Below are 5000 nucleotides of genomic sequence, written 5' to 3' on the forward strand. Positions count from 1 at the left end.
GCTCGTTGGTCTAGGGGTATGATTCTCGCTTTGGGTGCGAGAGGTCCCTGGTTCAAATCCCGGAAGAGCCCAGTTGGTGGGAGTTCTCTGAGTTAATCCTTTAGTTGGTGCTTTAAAAAAAAAAAAAAGGCTGTCCAGAGTTTTGAAGTCGACGTGGCTCGTTGGTCTAGGGGTATGATTCTCGCTTTGGGTGTGAGAGGTCCTGGGTTCAAATCCCGGACGAGCCCAGTTGGTGGAAGTTCTCCGAGTTAAACCTTTAGTTGGTGCTTTAAAAAAAAAAAAAAAAAAAAAGGCTGTCCGGAGCGCTGAAGTCGACGTGGTTCGTTGGTCTAGGGGTATGATTCTCGCTTAGGGTGCGAGAAGTCCCGGGTTCAAATCCAGGACGAGCCCAGTTGGTGGGAGTTCTCTGAGTTAATCCTTTAGTTGGTGCTTTAAAAAAAAAAAAAAAAAAAAGGCTGTCCGGAGCGCTAAAGTCGACGTGATTCTCGCTTAGGGTGCGAGAGGTCCCGGGTTCAAATCCCGGACGAGCCCAGTTTGTGGGAGTTCTCCGGGTCAATCCTTTAGTTGGTGCTTTAAAAAAAAAAAAAAAAAAAAAAGACTGTCCGGAGCACTGAAGTCGACGTGGCTCGTTGGTCCAGGGGTATGATTCTCGCTTAGGGTGCGAGAGGTCCCGGGTTCAAATCCCCGACGAGCCCAGTTGGTTGAAGTTCTCCGAGGTAATCCTTTAGTTGGTGCTTTAAAAAAAAAAAAAAAAAAAAAAACACTGTCCGGAGCGCTGAAGTCTACGTGGCTCGTTGGTCTAGGGGTGTGATTCTCGCTTAGGGTGCGAGAGGTCCCAGGTTCAAATCCCGGACGAGCCCAGTTGGTGGAAGTTCTCCGAGTTAATCCTTTAGTTGGTGCTTTAAAAAAAAAAAAAAGGCTGTCCGGAGCACTGAAGTCGACGTGGCTCGTTGGTCTAGGGGTATGATTCTCGCTTAGGGTGCGAGAGGTCCCGGGTTCAAATCCCGGACGAGCCCAGTTGGTGGGAGTTCTCCGAGTTAATCCTTTAGTTGATGCTTTAAAAAAAAAAAAAAAAAAAAAAGGCTGTCCGGAGCGCTAAAGTCGACGTGATTCTCGCTTAGGGTGCGAGAGGTCCCGGGTTCAAATCCCGGACGAGCCCAGTTTGTGGGAGTTCTCCGGGTCAATCCTTTAGTTGGTGCTTTAAAAAAAAAAAAAAAAAAAAAAGACTGTCCGGAGCACTAAAGTTGTCGTGGCTCGTTGGTCTAGGGGTATGATTCTCGCTTTGGGTGCGAGAGGTCCCGGGTTCAAATCCCGGACGAGCCCAGTTGGGGGGAGTTCTCTGGGTCAATCCTTTAGTTGGTGCTTTAAAAAAAAAAAAAAAAAAAAAGACTGTCCGGAGCACTGAAGTCGACGTGGCTCGTTGGTCTAGGGGTATGATTCTCGCTTAGGGTGCTAGTTGGTGGAAGTTCTCCGAGGTAATCCTTTAGTTGGTGCTTAAAAAAAAAAAAAAAAAAAAGACTGTCCGGAGCGCTGAAGTCGACGTGGCTCGTTGGTCTAGGGGTATGATTCTCGCTTAGGGTGCGAGAGGTCCAGGGTTCAAATCCTGGACGAGCCCAGTTGGTTGGAAGTTCTCCGAGATAATCCTTTAGTTGGTGCTTTAAAAATAAAAAAAAATAAGACTGTCCGGAGTGTTGAAGTCGACGTGGCTCGTTGGTCTAGGGTTATGATTCTCGCTTAGGGTGCTAGTTGGTGGAAGTTCTCCGAGGTAATCCTTTAGTTGGTGCTTTAAAAAAAAAAAAAAAAAGGCTGTCCGGAGCGCTAAAGTCGAAGTGGCTCGTTGGGCTAGGGGTATGATTCTCGCTTAGGGTGCGAGAGGTCCCGGGTTCAAATCCCGGACGAGCCCAGTTGGTGGGAGTTCTCCGAGTTAATCCTTTAGTTGGTGCTTTAAAAAAAAAAAAAAAAAAAAAAAATACTGTCCGGAGCACTGAAAAAAAAAAAAAAAAGGCTGTCCAGAATTCTAAAGTCGGCGTGGCTCGTTGGTCTAGGGGTATGATTCTCGCTTTGGGTGCTAGAGGTCCCGGGTTCAAATCCCGGACGAGCCCAGTTGGTGGGAGTTCTCCGAGTTAATCCTTTAGTTGGTGCTTTAAAAAAAAAAAAAAAAAACACTGTCCGGAGCGCTGAAGTCGACGTGGCTCGTTGGTCTAGGGGTGTGATTCTTGCTTAGGGTGCGAGAGGTCCCGGGTTCAAATCCCGAACGAGCCCAGTTTGTGGGAGTTCTCCGGGTCAATCCTTTAGTTGGTGCTTTTAAAAAAAAAAAAATAAATAAAGACTGTCCGGAGCACTTAAAAAAAAAAACAAAGGCTGTCCAGAGTTCTAAAGTCGGCGTGGCTCGTTGGTCTAGGGGTATGATTCTCGCTTTGGGTGCGAGAGGTCCCGGGTTCAAATCCAGGACGAGCCCAGTTGGTGGGAGTTCTCCGAGTTAATCTTTTAGTTGGTGCTTTAAAAAAAAAAAAAAAAAAAGGCTGTCCGGAGCGCTAAAATCTGCTTCGCTCGTTGGTCTAGGGGTATGATTCTCGCTTTGGGTGCGAGAGGTCCCGGGTTCACATCCCGGAAGAGCCCAGTTGGTGGGAGTTCTCTGAGTTAATCCTATAGTTGGTGCTTAAAAAAAAAAAAGAAAGGCTGTCCAGAGTTCTGAAGTCGACGTGGCTCGTTGGTCTAGGGGTATGATTCTCGCTTAGGGTGCGAGAGGTCCCGGGTTCAAATCCCGGACGAGCCCAGTTGGTAGAAGTTCTCCGAGTTAATCCTTTAGTTGGTGCTTTTAAAAAAAAAAAAAAAAGGCTGTCCGGAGCGCTAAAGTCGGCGTGGCTCGTTGGTCTAGGGGTATGATTCTCGCTTAGGGTGCGAGAGGTCCCGGGTTCAAATCCCGGACGAGCCCTGTTGGTGGGAGTTCTCTGAGTTAATCCTTTAGTTGGTGCTTTAAAAAAAAAAAAAAAAAAAAAAAAAATGTCTATCCGGAGCACTGAAGTTGGCGTGGCTTGTTGGTCTAGGGGTATGATTCTTGCTTTGGGTGCGAGAGGTCCCGGGTTCAAATCCCGGACGAGCCCAGTTGGTGGAAGTTCTCCGAGTTAATCCTTTAGTTGGTGCTTTTAAATAAACAAAAACACGAAAGACTGTCCGGAGCGCTGAAGTCGACGTGGCTCGTTGGTCTAGGGGTGTGATTCGCGCTTTGGGTGCGAGAGGTCCCGGGTTCAAATCCCGGACGAGCCCAGTTGGTGGGAGTTCTCCGAGTTAATCCTTTAGTTGGTGCTTTAAAAAAAAAAAAAAAAAAAACACTGTCCGGAGCGCTGAAGTCGACGTGGCTCGTTGGTCTAGGGGTATGATTCTCGCTTAGGGTGCGAGAGGTCCTGGGTTCAAATCCCGGACGAGCCCAGTTGGTGGGAGTTCTCTGAGTTAATCCTTTAGTTGGTGCTTTTAAAAAAAAAAAAAAAAGGCTGTCCAGAGTTCTGAAGTCGACGTGGCTCGTTGTTCTAGGGGTATGATTCTCGCTTTGGGTGCGAGAGGTCCCCGGTTCAAATCCCGGACGAGCCCAGTTTGTGGGAGTTCTCCGGGTCAATCCTTTAGTTGGTGCTTTTAAAAAAAAAAAAAAGACTGTCCGGAGCACTGAAAAAAAAAAAAAAAAAGGCTGTCCAGAGTTCTAAAGTCGGCGTGGCTCGTTGGTCTAGGGGTATGATTTTCGCTTTGGGTGCGAGAGGTCCCGGGTTCAAATCCCGGACGAGCCCAGTTGGTGGAAGTTCTCCGAGTTAATCCTTTAGTTGGTGCTTTAAAAAAAAAAAAAAAAAGGCTGTCCAGAGCGCTGAAGTCGACGTGGCTCGTTGGTCTAGGGGTATGATTCTCGCTTAGGGTGCGAGAGGTCCCGGGTTCAAATCCCAGACGAGCCCAGTTGGTGGAAGTTCTCCAAGTTAATCCTTTAGTTGGTGCTTTAAAAAAAAAAAAAAAAAAAGGCTGTCCGGAGCGCTGAAGTCGACGTGGCTCGTTGGTCTAGGGGTATGATTCTCGCTTAGGGTGCGAGAGGTCCCGGGTTCAAATCCCAGACGAGCCCAGTTGGTGGGAGTTCTCCGAGATAATCCTTTAGTTGGTGCTTTAAAAAAAAAAAAAAGGCTCTCCGGAGCGCTAAAGTCGACGTGATTCTCGCTTAGGATGCGAGAGGTCCCGGGTTCAAATCCTGGACGAGCCCAGTTTGTGGGAGTTCTCCGGGTCAATCCTTTAGTTGGTGCTTTAAAAAAAAAAAAAAAAAGACTGTCCGGAGCACTGAAGTCGATGTGGCTCGTTGGTCTAGGGGTATGATTCTCGCTTAGGGTGCGAGAGGTCCCGGGTTCAAATCCCGGACGAGCCCAGTTGGTGGAAGTTCTCCGAGGTAATCCTTTAGTTGGTGCTTTTAAAAAAAAAAAAAAGACTGTCCGGAGCACTGAAGTCGACGTGGCTCGTTGGTCTAGGGGTATGATTCTCGCTTTGGGTGCGAGAGGTCCCGGGTTCAAATCCCGGACAGGCCCAGTTGGTGGGAGTTCTCCGAGTTAATCCTTTAGTTGGTGCTTTAAAAAAAAAAAAAAAAAAAAAGGCTGTCCGGAGCGCTAAAGGCTGCGTCGCTCGTTGGTCTAGGGGTATGATTCTCGCTTTGGGTGCGAGAGGTCCCGGGTTCAAATCCCGGAAGAGCCCAGTTGGTGGGAGTTCTCTGAGTTAATCCTTTAGTTGGTGCTTTAAAAAAAAAAAAGGCTGTCCAGAGTTCTGAAGTCGACGTGGCTCGTTGGTCTAGGGGTATGATTCTCGCTTTGGGTGCGAGAGGTCCCGGGTTCAAATCCCGGACGAGCCTAGTTGGTGGAAGTTCTCCGAGTTAAACCTTTAGTTGGTGCTTTTAAAAAAAAAAAAATAATAAAAAGGCTGTCCGGAGCGCTGAAGTAGATGTGGTTCGTTGGTCTAGGGGTATCATTCTCGCTTAGGGTGTG

The 5000-nt window shown here is 47.9% G+C and overlaps 17 non-coding genes across 17 annotated transcripts; all 17 read left to right on the plus strand.

The window, feature by feature from the left end:
* The first annotated feature begins 155 nt into the window (after positions 1-155).
* Positions 156-227, plus strand: trnap-ugg (transfer RNA proline (anticodon UGG)). Its single transcript has one exon. It is a non-coding gene; the product is annotated as a tRNA-Pro (tRNA).
* Positions 228-944: 717 nt separating this feature from the next.
* Positions 945-1016, plus strand: trnap-agg (transfer RNA proline (anticodon AGG)). The gene has a single exon. It is a non-coding gene; the product is annotated as a tRNA-Pro (tRNA).
* Positions 1017-1251: 235 nt separating this feature from the next.
* On the plus strand, positions 1252-1323 carry trnap-ugg (transfer RNA proline (anticodon UGG)). Its single transcript has one exon. It is a non-coding gene; the product is annotated as a tRNA-Pro (tRNA).
* A 220-nt stretch (positions 1324-1543) lies between these two features.
* trnap-agg (transfer RNA proline (anticodon AGG)) lies at positions 1544-1615 on the plus strand. Its single transcript has one exon. It is a non-coding gene; the product is annotated as a tRNA-Pro (tRNA).
* Positions 1616-1831: 216 nt separating this feature from the next.
* Positions 1832-1903, plus strand: trnap-agg (transfer RNA proline (anticodon AGG)). The gene has a single exon. It is a non-coding gene; the product is annotated as a tRNA-Pro (tRNA).
* Positions 1904-2030: 127 nt separating this feature from the next.
* On the plus strand, positions 2031-2102 carry trnap-ugg (transfer RNA proline (anticodon UGG)). The gene has a single exon. It is a non-coding gene; the product is annotated as a tRNA-Pro (tRNA).
* A 284-nt stretch (positions 2103-2386) lies between these two features.
* trnap-ugg (transfer RNA proline (anticodon UGG)) lies at positions 2387-2458 on the plus strand. Its single transcript has one exon. It is a non-coding gene; the product is annotated as a tRNA-Pro (tRNA).
* A 246-nt stretch (positions 2459-2704) lies between these two features.
* On the plus strand, positions 2705-2776 carry trnap-agg (transfer RNA proline (anticodon AGG)). Its single transcript has one exon. It is a non-coding gene; the product is annotated as a tRNA-Pro (tRNA).
* An 87-nt stretch (positions 2777-2863) lies between these two features.
* On the plus strand, positions 2864-2935 carry trnap-agg (transfer RNA proline (anticodon AGG)). Its single transcript has one exon. It is a non-coding gene; the product is annotated as a tRNA-Pro (tRNA).
* A 97-nt stretch (positions 2936-3032) lies between these two features.
* On the plus strand, positions 3033-3104 carry trnap-ugg (transfer RNA proline (anticodon UGG)). Its single transcript has one exon. It is a non-coding gene; the product is annotated as a tRNA-Pro (tRNA).
* A 253-nt stretch (positions 3105-3357) lies between these two features.
* On the plus strand, positions 3358-3429 carry trnap-agg (transfer RNA proline (anticodon AGG)). The gene has a single exon. It is a non-coding gene; the product is annotated as a tRNA-Pro (tRNA).
* A 278-nt stretch (positions 3430-3707) lies between these two features.
* trnap-ugg (transfer RNA proline (anticodon UGG)) lies at positions 3708-3779 on the plus strand. The gene has a single exon. It is a non-coding gene; the product is annotated as a tRNA-Pro (tRNA).
* An 87-nt stretch (positions 3780-3866) lies between these two features.
* Positions 3867-3938, plus strand: trnap-agg (transfer RNA proline (anticodon AGG)). The gene has a single exon. It is a non-coding gene; the product is annotated as a tRNA-Pro (tRNA).
* Positions 3939-4027: 89 nt separating this feature from the next.
* trnap-agg (transfer RNA proline (anticodon AGG)) lies at positions 4028-4099 on the plus strand. Its single transcript has one exon. It is a non-coding gene; the product is annotated as a tRNA-Pro (tRNA).
* A 222-nt stretch (positions 4100-4321) lies between these two features.
* On the plus strand, positions 4322-4393 carry trnap-agg (transfer RNA proline (anticodon AGG)). Its single transcript has one exon. It is a non-coding gene; the product is annotated as a tRNA-Pro (tRNA).
* An 85-nt stretch (positions 4394-4478) lies between these two features.
* trnap-ugg (transfer RNA proline (anticodon UGG)) lies at positions 4479-4550 on the plus strand. The gene has a single exon. It is a non-coding gene; the product is annotated as a tRNA-Pro (tRNA).
* Positions 4551-4795: 245 nt separating this feature from the next.
* On the plus strand, positions 4796-4867 carry trnap-ugg (transfer RNA proline (anticodon UGG)). Its single transcript has one exon. It is a non-coding gene; the product is annotated as a tRNA-Pro (tRNA).
* Positions 4868-5000: the final 133 nt, after the last annotated feature.

This window comes from Astyanax mexicanus, chromosome 3 (assembly GCF_023375975.1).
Source record: "Astyanax mexicanus isolate ESR-SI-001 chromosome 3, AstMex3_surface, whole genome shotgun sequence".
NCBI lineage: Eukaryota > Metazoa > Chordata > Actinopteri > Characiformes > Acestrorhamphidae > Astyanax > Astyanax mexicanus.